The sequence below is a fragment of the Bos taurus genome, chromosome 8 (genome assembly GCF_002263795.3).
Source record: "Bos taurus isolate L1 Dominette 01449 registration number 42190680 breed Hereford chromosome 8, ARS-UCD2.0, whole genome shotgun sequence".
Classification (NCBI taxonomy): domain Eukaryota; kingdom Metazoa; phylum Chordata; class Mammalia; order Artiodactyla; family Bovidae; genus Bos; species Bos taurus.
The window spans coordinates 111,279,390-111,292,381 of record NC_037335.1 but is presented as its reverse complement, the minus strand read 5'-3'; the positions used below and the strand labels follow the sequence as shown (position 1 = coordinate 111,292,381).

Genomic DNA, 12,992 nt, shown 5'->3' with positions numbered 1-12,992 from the left:
TGGAGCAGCATCCCGGTGGGGGAGCATCCCGGCAGGCCAGCACCCGCACACCCACGCGGAAGCGGCACCTGATCCCTGGCCCCAAGGCCGCCACACCCCCACCACCGCGGAGCTGGCCTTGACTCTGGCCCTAAGCCCTGCGCTTCATCAGACCTGCCTTCTTCTGCAAAAATGATGACGTCACCCTACTATGATGAGCATATGAAATATTACCCTTTGAAACATTTTCTTTAACCTAAAAGCTCATTTCTGAACACTGGCCCACTGGAAACAAGAACATTCAAGAAAGGAAACCATCGACTAAAACAACACAAAAATCGTGTATAATAGAGCCTGACATTAAACCACCATCTGACTCACAGAAAGCAAAATTTCCAGCATTGGACGTGTGGTCCGATCCGCATGTACCCAGCCCTCGGGGCCCGGAAGCACCAGTCCTCGGCCTCTGCTGAGTCCCTCTCCAGGGGACCTCCCCCTGGCTGCGTCCCTCCAGGGCGGCAGGGGCGGATGACACCTGGAGGAGACTCCAAGCTCCTCTGGGGCCTCCAGCCAGACCGCAATTCTACCTGAAGGAGGGCACTGCCTTGCAATCTGCAGCTCGCCACCCCAAGTGGCACCTGAGCCTGAGACCCACCCTCCCTGGCCTCCCAGCAGCCTCGCCTTCAGCAGCGAGTTCCCGTTCCTCGTGCCTGAAGAGGCAAACAGGCCGGGAACATGGTTCTGTCCCACTGACCGCGCGCTGAGGCCCAGTCCTGGGCGCACAGACTCTGAAGCCTGCTGGGGGCATCGGCGAGTGTCCAGGATGGGGGTCCCGTCAGCTCCTTCCCTCACCACCGGTCCCGCTGGACACACAGGAGGGCGGCAGGAAGACTGCCCCCCAGACTCTCTCTTTCCACCTGGACTCTGCATCCGCACCCAAGAGGCTTCCAGCTGGCCAGTGTCCATGTCGGTGGCCGGCTGCTTGGAGAACTGAGTCCCAGGGCCTGAACGACCCCTCCAACAGGAAGCGGGCTGCACTTGGGGTTCTGACCTCCATCCCTTCCAGAAGTGCTTCTCTCTTCTCCTTGTCTCTGCTGGACTCTTCACCTGGGCCTCCCCCTTTTCTGTCCTCTTGCGACCCCCTCGGGATCCCGCAGACCGCCCCTCAATCCGTCTGGGAGTGAAGGGAGGACCAAGAGCTGCATTCGGCATTAGGAAGGACCCTCCACGCCACTGCACGACGTATGGATGAATCGGCACTGGCCCAGGGCTGCCTCGGGCCAGGCGTCTTCCCTGCCTCCGGGTGGGGGTGTTGGGCTCACCGCCTCAGGGCAAGAAGCCCACGTGCCACCTGGGCTGACCTCCCAGCACAGGCTCCCTGAGCTTGGGGAGAGCTCTTCTCAAATTCATGCGTGTGGATTTGAATTGGCGATGTGGTTTCCCTGGACTCATGGGTGAATCTTCAGACCTGACTACACAGAGCGACCCTCCATCCTCCTGACACACACGTGAAGCCACGGTTGCTCTGAATGGCAGCTCCCTAGGGGTCAGAGGCTGCTGAGCAGAGTTGGCCTCACCCCATCGCCTGCTCCGAAGGCTGCTCTGCAGTCACAGCCTTACGTGCTTGCCCTTGCTTCCGAACTTGTGTCTTTGAGTGAAATAGAGAGACGAGGAGACCAGGAGGCTCAGACCCGCCTGGCACTGTCCCCCAGCCTCCCTAAACAGCTCCTGGCTCCCCGGCCGGGCATCCTGGGCCTCACTGCCCCTGATCCCAGCACGCTGGCGACCACTGCTGCCCCACCTCTTGCAGGGCCTGCACCGTGCGGGGCACAGCCTCACCCCCGGGTGTACAGCGCCACCCCCACCCCTACTGAGGGTGCCCAGCCTGTCCCCGCACAGCAACATCCAGAGCATTCCTCACCCCAAGTCTAATGATTCTTGGGGTGCCCTGTCTGCAGCGGTTTGGAGAGGTAGGCACGGAAGAGGAAACACCTGGCCAAACATCCCCAGGTACTGGCCCACCCAGGTCTAGGAGTCAGGGTGGACCCCGGGCACCTGTTGGGGCCTGAAAACACCCCCGAGCCTGGGGCAGTGCCCTCACCAGCTCCATTCCCAGGGGATCGTCGTCCTCTTTCAACCGTCCTGAGTCCCTCTGCTCGGGTCTCATCTGGCTGGCTGGCAGCACCCACCTGGGGCAAGCCATAAACATGAATCAAGGGATGGCGTGATTCTACACCTGAGTTCACGTCCCTTTATTTTCACTGAAGACTGGCATAGCACAGCACAGAGATGAAAGGTAAAAGGCATGCCAATAATTCAAAATTTTGGTTTTTTCTTTACTTAAAACTACATTAAAAGAAAGAAAAGAAAGTGAAGTCTCTCAGTCGTGTCTGACTCTTTGTGACCCCATGGACGGCAGCCCACCAGGCTCCTCCGTCCATGGGATTTTCCAGACAAGAATACTGGAGTGGGTTGCCATTTCCTTCTCCAAGAGATCTTCCCAACCCAGGGATTGAACCTGGCTCTCCCACATGGTAGGCAGATGCTTTACCATCTGAGCCACCAGGGAAGTCCAACAGGTTTTGCACTCATCCCCATTGGGGAATCAAACCCCCATCTCCTGCGTGACAGGTAGGGATACTTACCACTATACTAACGAGGAGTGAGCTCGTTACTGCATTAAGTATCCATAAAGGCAACATGGCAAGTCAGGGGAGAAACCATGGAAGAAAAGAGAAGATCTGCATCTTACTAACTTCAGTGCACTCTGTCCAGCTTTTGGAATGATGGCCGCAATTTCATTTTGCACAGAAACCTGCAAACTGAGGCCAGCCCCAGGCTCCCCGCCCCAGGAGCGCCACGCCAGCGAGCCCTTTGACATGACCGCCCCACCCTCAGCTAACAGCACCCCCTCCCCTCGATGGCTGCGCACATGGGCCCGGCAGGAGGGCCCCACTCTGGACTCCAGACCACTGTTCTCAGCCCCCCCAGCCCCCAGGTCAGGGGCCCAGGTCCTGGGGGAGCCCAGCACCACCCGGTCCTGGAGGGGGGCGCTGGCGGCTCCAGACAGACGGATAGGCGGCCTGATTAGATTGGCCCAGACGCGCTGCACATCAACCCGACTGACCCCTGGCAGGAGACAGGTTGATTTATTATCCTGCTGGCGCCGCTGACAGCACGCCCCGCGAGCTTGCCTCTGTCTGGCCATTTTTCAAGCTCTCTGCACACGAGCGGCACCCACATCCTCTGACACATTAGCGTGGATGGCCCTGCGGAATGCTAAGAGCTCCGTCCAGATGCTGCTAAGAGGCTCCGGTGAACAGTCTAATCGTGGCAGTCAAAACTGTAGTTTGTGCGGCCTGGAGAGAAATGCGTGGCTTCACTAAAAAGCAGGCGGTATGGACGAGGCAGGGCAGAGCCGGGACGCGTCTGCACAGACCATGAGTGCAGCGCGGGTCTGGAGGCCCAGAGGCTCCCGGAGCCCATGGTCCCAGCTCCCCACACCCCACCCCAAGAGGACGGCCTGGGAGGTCCCATCAGAGGCGCCCACAGCCCGTACATGCTGCAGTCAAGCCCCTCAGCACATTCACAACCCCCATCCAGTCATCCACGTCGCTGGGCCAGCGTTTACATCCACCGGAGCGCGAGAGCAAGTTCGCCTGCAGTACAGACGAGCTAGCAGGAGACCGGGCACCCGCGGCCCGCAGGTGCTGCAGGGTCAGGGGCTTCCAGGGGAGCGGCAGGCACCCGGCAGGCCCCTGTCCACGTCGAAAGCAGGGTGGAAGGGCAACGTTTGCTAACAGTGCTCAGCTGCCCCAAGTTCACACCTGCGGGCTAGGGGGGCTGCGTTCTGGTCACTCAGCTTCGTCCCAACCAAGCCCTTGGAGCCCTGACTCCCAGGGGTTGACTCAGGAGAGGCCAGGTCACACAGCAGCCCAGCTGTCCAGCACAGCCCGTCAACCCTCGGGCCTCCAAGTACTCACCCGTCCACTGTGGGCATTGAGATCCCCACAAGACCGAGAGGATTCCGGAGACATAGGGGCAAGGGCCAGGCAGGATGTGACCCCAATGCAGACGGTGGATGTGGGGACACTCCACGAGGCCGAGGCCTGCATCTCCCCAGCACTGGGGCCCGGCCCCTAGACCACGAGCAGTCAGCTGTGTGGGGGCCCCCCGGATGGAAGCCCCCGCCTGCACAGGAGAGCCTGGGCCCATGCAAGGCGAAGCAGGGTCCTCCCCGCTCAGGGCAGGCGAGGTGGCCCCTTCACTGTGGCTCCTCAATCAGATGGAGTCGGGCAGGCCTGCCACCACCCACGGTCCCCACGGAGCAGCGCAGAGCCGCACCCTGAGCACCAGAGTCTCGCGTCTGCTCCTGGAGGCGATGGGGAGAGAAGGGCCCGGCCCAGGGCGGAGTGTCGTTACCCTTCTACGTCTGCAGAGGCATCTGAGACAAGCACTGAGACCTGCAGCACTGGGAGGGAGTAATAAGGAAAGGGAGGGTGAGGATTCCGGAAAGGCAGTCATGCGTCCCCGTGTGTTTGCACCGAGCACTCTGGAACAGGGACACTCAGTGGCCAAGACGCACCAGACCTCTTTTGTCCACGCGGGCGGTGGGAGAACCTCGGCTGGAGAACCCAATCACAAAACTGGGAAGACCAGAAACTGACAGCCAGGGGTCTGCCAACACCCCCACTCTCCAGGGAGGCCCACGCTCAACCAGCTCTGCCCACGCGCCCAGCTGCCCAGCAACCGTCAGCCTGCCAGCCTCCATCACGAGCAGACGGTCAAGGAGTACCAGACGGCTGAGCAATGCTTCTAACGAGGAAGCCAGCGACCAGAACCATCAGGCAGGAGCAAAGCAATCTGCAGGAAACGGGCCGTGTAGGCAGGAGGAACCTGCAGAAGAGACTGCATCGTGCATGCATGCAGACCCCACCCGACTCTTGCGACCCCCTGGACTGCAGCCTGCCAGGCTCCTCAGTCCGTGGGATTCTCCAGGCAGGAATACTGGAGTGGGTGGCCATTCCTTTCTCCAGGGGATCTTCCTGACCCAGGGATTGAACCTGAGGTCAGAGCAGGGCCAGCCCAGATCCTGAGGAGACAGCCTTCAAGGACACCTCTTTTATTTTTTAAGGCAGACGCCACAAAAGTCGTTAAGAAGAATCCAGCTGAATTTTGAACAAACTGCTGTAGGACAAGCGTGGGCCAGTCTGGGTGTGGAACCCGGGAAGCCACAGCCAAGAAGGATTCATGCAGCCTCCAGGGTCTTTCCCATCCCCACCAGGGGACAGACAGATAAACAGGTCAGGATCTGTGAGATGCAAAACCAAACAGATGGACATGGAGGTAAAAGTGGAAACCCTCACATCCTGGGGCTGCCCCGGCCCCACCCGCTGCGTGGGCTCAGATGAGTCGTCTCCCTCCCAGAGGCTGGGCTTCCTCCCTGCATCTGAGAGGTGGAGTGAGGTGATGGTTGCTCAGTCGTGTCAGACTCTGCAACCCCATGGACTGCAGCCCGCCAGGCTCCTCTGTCCATGGGATCTCCAGGCAAGAACACTGGAGTGGGTTCCCAACGCTCTTCTCCAGCAGATCTCCCCAACCCAGGGATCGAACCTGGGTGTCCTGCATTGCAGGCAGATTCTCTACTGTCTGAGCCAGGTTGGATTTGCATTTTCCACAGCATCTGCCAGGGTACCTGGAGATGGGAGGCGGCAAGACCCCAGGGCAACACCGAACTGATTAGCTCAGTATTTTAGCTCTAAGTTCCAAGTGGGACACTGCTGCTAAAAAAATAATTAAAAGTACGGACCAGACAGTCCTAAGACCCTTACAAGGCTGCGAGGTTAACGGTTCACTACTTGGCCAGTTCTGGGCACCCCACTCTGCACACCTTAGAGGCACCTGAGTTAGAGATCTTAAGAATGAAGCTGGGGTGGGGGTGCTCCCCTCTTGTCTACCAGGAGCCCCCACGGTCTCATCCACACTGTGGTTGTAACCTGGCACTGCAACGCCAGCAACCTGCTGCCTGACACGCCATAGCTGCCCCGTGAGCGTCTGATGCAGGACGGCAAGAGATGGCATGAAACAGGCCCACCAAACAGCTTAACAGGCTGCTTGATCCACAAGCTGACAACGAAGCTACTTTGCGCCACAGTGTACTGAGCAGGGGAGTTAAGATGCAGCAGGGCTCCCCTGGCGGCCCCGTGGCTGAGCATCCACCCGCCAGTGCAGGGGACACGGGTTCCATCGCTGGTCGGGGAAGATCCTGTGCATCTTGGGGCAGCTGAGCCTGGGTGCCGCAACTGCTGAAGCCCGTTCTCCACACCAAGAGACGCCCCACAGCGACACGCCTGTGACCGCAGGAGAGAGCAGCCCCACTCGCCACAACTGGAGAAAGCCTGCAGGCAGCGACAAAAGCCCGGCACCTCCAAAAGTAAATACGTAGATACGTGAATTTTCAAAGCAGAGAAGCTGCAACTCCCGTCCAGACCGTCAGGTAAAACGGGTACTAACAGCGCAGCGTGAGCAGTGGGGGCCGGGGCGGCAGAAGGGGGGATGATACCCCGCGTGCACAGCTTGGGGGGCAGGAGGTCAAGGAGACATGCGTGGGCTGAGTTCTTCTGGACCCGGAGGGAGCCCATGTGGCGGGGAGGCTGGGGGCCACAGGGCCTTGGAAACAGCTGTCAGCAGCTCCACGGGGCTGGGGAGGTGGGCTGAGCTCGCGCACAAGGTGCCTGAGTGCTAGGCCGGGGGTGACGTCCCCCCCAGGCGAGGCGGCTACTGCAGATCCAGCAGCACTGGGGTGCGGTAAAACCTGCGCTTTTTAACGCTCACTCCCACTTCCGGGGAGCGCGGATCAGACACCAATCTCGGTCATCCAGGGAGGAGGAGGGGGGGCCCCAGATGGGGCGATGGCTGTGCGGTGGAGAAAAACGGGTGGATTCAAGAGATATTAGGAGAAAGATAATGCAGTCATTAATCACTTACTTTGAGATAAATTATTCTGGCCGGAAGGCCAGAGCTGTGTGTTTGAGAAGCTTGCTCTCATCAGCTATTCTTTTGTGAAGCCCAAATTAGTATCTCTTTAAATCAGGGGGCTACACCTTCTTTTATCATCAGCAGGCAAACGAAGAAAGCAATGTGCAATTGACCTCTGTCTTTCACGGCGGCTTCCTTCTCTCTTTGAGGCAGAAGATCTATTCTTGCTAAGCTGATTGGAGACAGGGGCTGGTGCGACCCATGAATGAGAAGTGGGGATGGCCAGGTTGCACCCAGCCCACGGACACCCCAGGCCCCACGTGCCTGCAAACCATCTTACGAGCGTGTCTGCCCAACTGATGACAAAGAGCGCACGGGATGACATCGCTGTTCTAACACGGCTCAGAGACCCTTCGCCGTCAGCCCCACGTCCCGTCAGGGTGATGTGAAGTCGTGAGAAACTTCCTCAGTGTCCTCATCTGTAAAACGGACACCAGCCAACGAGTGGTGCTGTTGGAAAAACAATCCAGTGGACAGTGAGTGGGAAGCTCCTGCCCACAGAGGAGCTCTCCAGACGTGCGGCGGGCTCTGTTTGCTGTGGCCCCAGCCGTCTCCGTTCCCCGCATCTGGAGTGTCTGAGCCGCTCACCACGGGTAATTTCTGAAACAGTCTTCCCACCTAGACAGGAGAGAGTGTGAAATCCAGGCCCAAATCACTTTCATCCACTATCCGAGCGTCAAAGACAGCTTTCGTCTCTAAAGCAAATAGGACACGTCCCCCTGCAAAATGGGATTCCTGAGCGTCGCCCGCTCCCTGCGGCGCCCTGCCAGCCGTGGGATCTGGCTGCAGCTGACCCTGCGGAGGGCGCTGCGGTCGGGGCCCTGGGTCACAGCCAGCCACGTCAGCTCTTCCAGCCACGAGCATCTTGGAGGACTCACATCTTCCAAAGCCCCTCGGCCACCAGGTGCCGTGACCTTCCAGCGGGCTTGTGTGCCAGGTCACGCCACTCCATCCCCCAGGGGGACGCCCACACCTCCGAGACCTCCAGGGCACGGCGCACAGCTCTGCTCAGGCTCTAACCGCCTCCTCCTCCAAAGGCAGTGCAGGCCACCAGAGCATGAATGCCCCTCCCAGCACGGTTCCGCCCAACAAGCACCCCCAAGGTGCTCAGCGATAGTCACCAGGTCAGAGCTGGGGACACCCCAGGGTCCAGGGCCCTCGGAAACACAGCGTGTGTTTTCACAGTTCGCTTTAACCTGCACCCCAATCCTACCAGCTATCTAGCGTCCCCTTATTGCACAGAGCAGGAAACGGAGGCCCCGGATGGCCAAGGAGGCCATCTCAAGCTGCATGGCTGGTAGTAAGGCCGCCTGGTTCCCAGGCCAACAGGATTTCCCCACACGAGGCTCCTGCTTTTCCAGGAGAAGAGATGGGTTGCTTTGATCCATCCACTTACTGAAGATGCCTACCAACCACCCCTTTGTACCTGCTCATGACACCTGGTCTCCATCCCCGGGGCCAGGGCGTGGTCAGGTCTGCGATGGAACAGAGAGGGTGGCGCTCAGCCTGGAGCCCAGCACGAGGGCACAGGAGCCCTGCGCTGGCCCTGCCCTCCGGCGTCAGCCTCCCCCCACCTCCCTCACCCCCGTTGACTGGAGGAGGGGAGATTTCTCACTTCTGGAATCTCTGATCCTGCTGCTTTTGGCTCCGAGAGAAGAGAGATTACAGCTCTGTCACGGAGGGGTGCTAAGGCAGGAAATGGTTGGCCCACCTCCTTTCCCGAGAAGCAAGGCCATGTCCCCCACCCTCCCATGCCTGTCCCTCGGGCGGGACACACCAGGGATGCACTGGACCTGGTGCACAGACGGAGCAGAGACAGCAACAGACGCAGCTCCGTGTGGTCATAGCGGCCAGATGTCCGCCCTTCCGTCCACCGTCCTCCCCGCGGCTGCTGGCCTCTCTGCCCATGTGAAGTCCACGTGGACGCACTCCAGACTCCACCAACTTTCCGGGTAAAAATGCACACAGCGTCTGGCAGCTCAGAGTCTCATGCATGGCACCTCCTGAGCCCCCCACCCACCCTTCTCCCGAGCTCCCCACCCACCCGTCTCCCGAGCCCCCCAGTACCCATCTTCAGTGCTCCCAAGAAAGGGGCTGGACCTCTGACCCAGGCCCAGGGTGTCCTCCACCCATTCCTGGGTGAGCCCCGGCACAGCGGGTTCCTCACTCTCCTCTAATGCTCTGTGATTAAATCCGGCAGCAGCATAGAGGCTGGGGTCACGCTGCTTTTCGGTAACAGCCAGTGCCATGACCTCGTACTTTAAAAAAGGAAGCACAAGTCTCCATTCTAGAAGAAGAGTGAGCGCTTACACATCGCAGAAACCTGACGGTTTGGAGGCTTTCCAAACACACTGGCTTCACGTTCAGGGAAGTTCTGAAGTCCTTCTCGCCTCCTGCTCGGGGAAAGCTGACCCAGAGGAAACTGTCTTAATCGGCACGTCTCCCCCTTCACTGCCAGTCTGCTGCTCCCCCCAGCCTAGGTTCCCCCGCACACTGGGGACCCCCGCACACTGGGGACCCCCACACACTGGGGACCCCCATGCCCTGGGGACCCCACCGCCTACTCCACAGGTGTTCGTGCCGCATCAAGACACCAGTGAGGAATTTCCCGTTTCCTTGGTCCCTCACCCAGCCATCTGCCTGGCTGAGCCTCGGACTCTGCCCTGCATCTATGAGTTGTGATCACCCACCACGACTCGGCCTCTGCAGCCCTGCCCTGTGTCCTGCTGAAACCTGCCTGCACTGGGCCCATTGTGTCATCACAGGGTCCCCACAGGCAGGTGGTCACTCTGCCAACACCCCTGCTGAGCTGGAAACGGCCGCCTCCCACTCCCCCCAGCCCAGGCTGACCCTGGCGGCCGCTGGTGGGTGCTCAGGCTGTGCTTGGAAGAGACACGGCCAGGGAACGTCATCAGAATCGAAATTCCCACTGCCCTTCTCTGTCTAAGCCAGTTTTCCCCGGAAGCTCACACCTCGAGCCTGAGAAAAAGTTACTGAAGACAAATCGATGTATGAAATGAAGACCAGAGAGATGTCCATCTGTAAGAACACCAGATGTGGGAGAACAACGCCTAAAGGAAGCGGAAACAAAGCACTGCTGCTGCCAAGTCACTTCAGTCGTGTCCAACTCTGTGACCCCATAGATGGCAGCCCACCAGGCTCCCCCGTCCCTGGGATTCTCCAGGCAAGAACACTGGGGTGGGTGGCCATTTCCTCCTCCAATGCATGAAAGTGAAAAGTGAAACTGAAGTCGCTCACGCCTTGCCAATTGCTCACCGCAGGCCGGGCTGCAGACGGAGGCTCTGCCTCCACCGTTGGAACAACCTTCATTTCACAAATCGGTGAACCAAGGCAGAACGTGAGCAAATGGTCAATGCAGAATGCGGGTGGATACTGCTGTATTTAAAATGGATAACCAACGGGACCTACTGTAGAGCACAGAGAACTCTGCTCAATGTTATGCAGAGCCTAGATGGGAAGGGAGTCTGGGGGAGAAGGGATACATGCATGTGTACGGCTGAGTCCCTCTGCTGTCCACCTGAAACCATCACAGTGTTGTTGATTGGTTATACTTCAATATGAAATCCCTTCCCTTGTGGCTCAGCTGGTAAAGAATCCACCTGCAACGCAGAAGACCTGGCTTCGATACCTGGGTTGGAAAGATCCCCTGGAAAAGGGAAAGGCTGCCCACTCCGCTGTTCTGGCCTGGAGAATTCCATGGACTGTGTAGTCGATGGGGTTGCAAAGAGTCGGACACAACCGAGCGACTTTCACTTTCACTATAAAATAAAGAGTTAAGAAAAAAACAATGTGGGTGGATAAAGTGCCAGTCCAACCTCATTTCATGAGACCCTGCCTCCAAAGCCCATGTGCCTTCACACCTCTTCTGTGAGCTTCTCCTCGCCAAAGCTGGGCTTGGTCCCAAGGGCAAACGGACAGGAGTCATCGAGGTGAAGCTGATTAACTTCCCAAAGGCGTGGGTGTGGCTCAAAGCCACCAAAAACGCAGGGAGGTTATGCACGAGGTCATATTATACGAATTACCCAAGGTTAAGTGGTTTAGGGCTCAATCTCTGAACTGAAGCTACTCTTTCTTCACTGTTTTTCCTGATACTGACCTTAAACAGCATCTTCTTATATTTATTTTGAAGTATTTGCATCTCCGACCTACTTGCAAACTTACTGAACTACAAACATGTTTCAACCCTGTCGTGCACGTGCTTCCTATTAACCATGAGCCTGTTTCTTTCGGTTGTACCTGGTCTCTTTAGTTTATTCTCATAAATTCTCAAGAAGTATTTGACCATGGAAATTCTCTTAGAGATTGTCTATTTACACTGTCTGGGTTGTCTGACTAGTCTCACTACCAGCTGAGATCTAGCAGCTGTGTTAGGAGACTCCTCCCACGGAGCACAACTTCAAAAGCTGTGCAATTATCTTTAAAAGCACTGGAAGAGCCAGAGATCAATAAAGGCAACCAGAATGTAAAGGGCCAAGGCTCCAGAGAGAAGAAAAGCAAAGTAAGGTGATCCGAACTTTCAGTTCAGAGGTCTCCTCCACAGTCATTTCCGAATGTGCACTTGGAGACATAGAGGCTAAAGAGAAAACAATATCCTGGAACTGATGGAAGGTTTCCTGAGTTGGAGAAATAAAACCTGGAGTTCAGGACTGCCAGCCCGAACTGGAAGACCAAAGATCACAGAAATAAGGGAAACGTGGGGAAGTGAGTACAATTTCCCCTTGAAGTAGTTCACTGACCCTTAAACTGAGCATGAATTAACTAGCCAATAAGCAAAGCAGAAAGCATCTGCTAAGATGCTAAAAAGTTATGTAGCGATTTCAGAAAACACACTGAGCTGAGAAGACAAAACTTAGAGTATAGACCCCACACAGGTGGAGGCAGGACCTGATGGATGTTCCAAGCTTTCAGTCAAGACACAAAAAATCTGCTCCTGAAATAAAATCCATGAGACATCATGAAGATAACTATGCGTGGGTCTTGGACACCCAGACAGACAGAGGAAAAACAGAGTGGAGGCAATATTTTAAGAAGTACTGGTGAAAAATTTTCCAGACTAGATGAAAGACACAGGTCTATGGGTTCAAAAGGATGGAAGAGCTCTCTGAAAGATTAAAAAACATGCAAACAGGCCAGTTCTGTAAGACATTTAAGGAAGAGTTAACATCTATTCTTCTCAAACTTTTCCAAAAAAATGGAAAAGAAAGGAACCCTTTTGAACCCTTTCTACAAAGTCAGCATCGCCCTGATACCAAAACCAGACAAAAATATCACAGAAAAGAAAATTGGGGCCAATATCACTGACAACATAGACGCAAAAATCCTCAACAACATATCAGCAAACCAAATTCAACAATATATTAAAAGGATCATATACCATGATCAAACGGGATTTATCCCAGGGATGCAAGAAATTTCGGTATGTGCAAATAAACCAGTGTGACACACCACATCAACAAATTAAAGAATGAAAGCCATATGATCATCTCAATAGATGCAGAAAAGGCTTTTTTGACACAATTCAATATTTTTGATTAAAAAAAAACAAAACACCTCTCAACAAAGTGGGCATAAAGGAAACATACCTCAACATACCTGCAGTCCACAGGGTCACAAAGAGATGGACACGACCCAGCAACTGGACAACAGTAAGAACAACAAAGAGGATCTCATCTCCAGTCACATGATAAATCAGCCGCGGGCAGGTGATACACAGCGTAAGGCGTACGGCCAAATACTGCTGTGATGACTCTGCAGGGACAGACAACTAGATGCCTACTAGACTGTGGTGGTCATTTCCTGATGTGTGTGAACATATCTCACTCTGTAGGACCCTTGAAACTAACATAATGTTGTGAGTCAACTATATTAAATTAAAAACCAATGAACAAAATAAAAATAATAGCTTTCCACTGCTGTGTAACAAATTAGCACAAACTTAGAAGCAAAGACCCTAA

The 12,992-nt window shown here is 56.1% G+C and overlaps 1 long non-coding RNA gene across 8 annotated transcripts; it reads right to left on the bottom strand.

Moving 5' to 3' along the window:
- Positions 1-298: 298 nt before the first annotated feature.
- LOC112447852 (uncharacterized) lies at positions 299-11,760 on the bottom strand. 8 transcript variants are annotated; one of them, XR_009495715.1, is made up of 7 exons: positions 9,646-11,760; positions 9,328-9,424; positions 8,633-8,961; positions 3,539-8,492; positions 2,625-3,338; positions 2,081-2,168; positions 299-1,627 (listed from the first exon to the last, which is right to left on the bottom strand). It is a non-coding gene; the product is annotated as an uncharacterized lncRNA (long non-coding RNA). The 8 variants fall into 8 exon arrangements; XR_009495717.1 differs by having other exon boundaries at positions 3,963-8,492; XR_009495718.1 differs by having other exon boundaries at positions 2,625-6,377; positions 6,967-8,492.
- Positions 11,761-12,992: the final 1,232 nt, after the last annotated feature.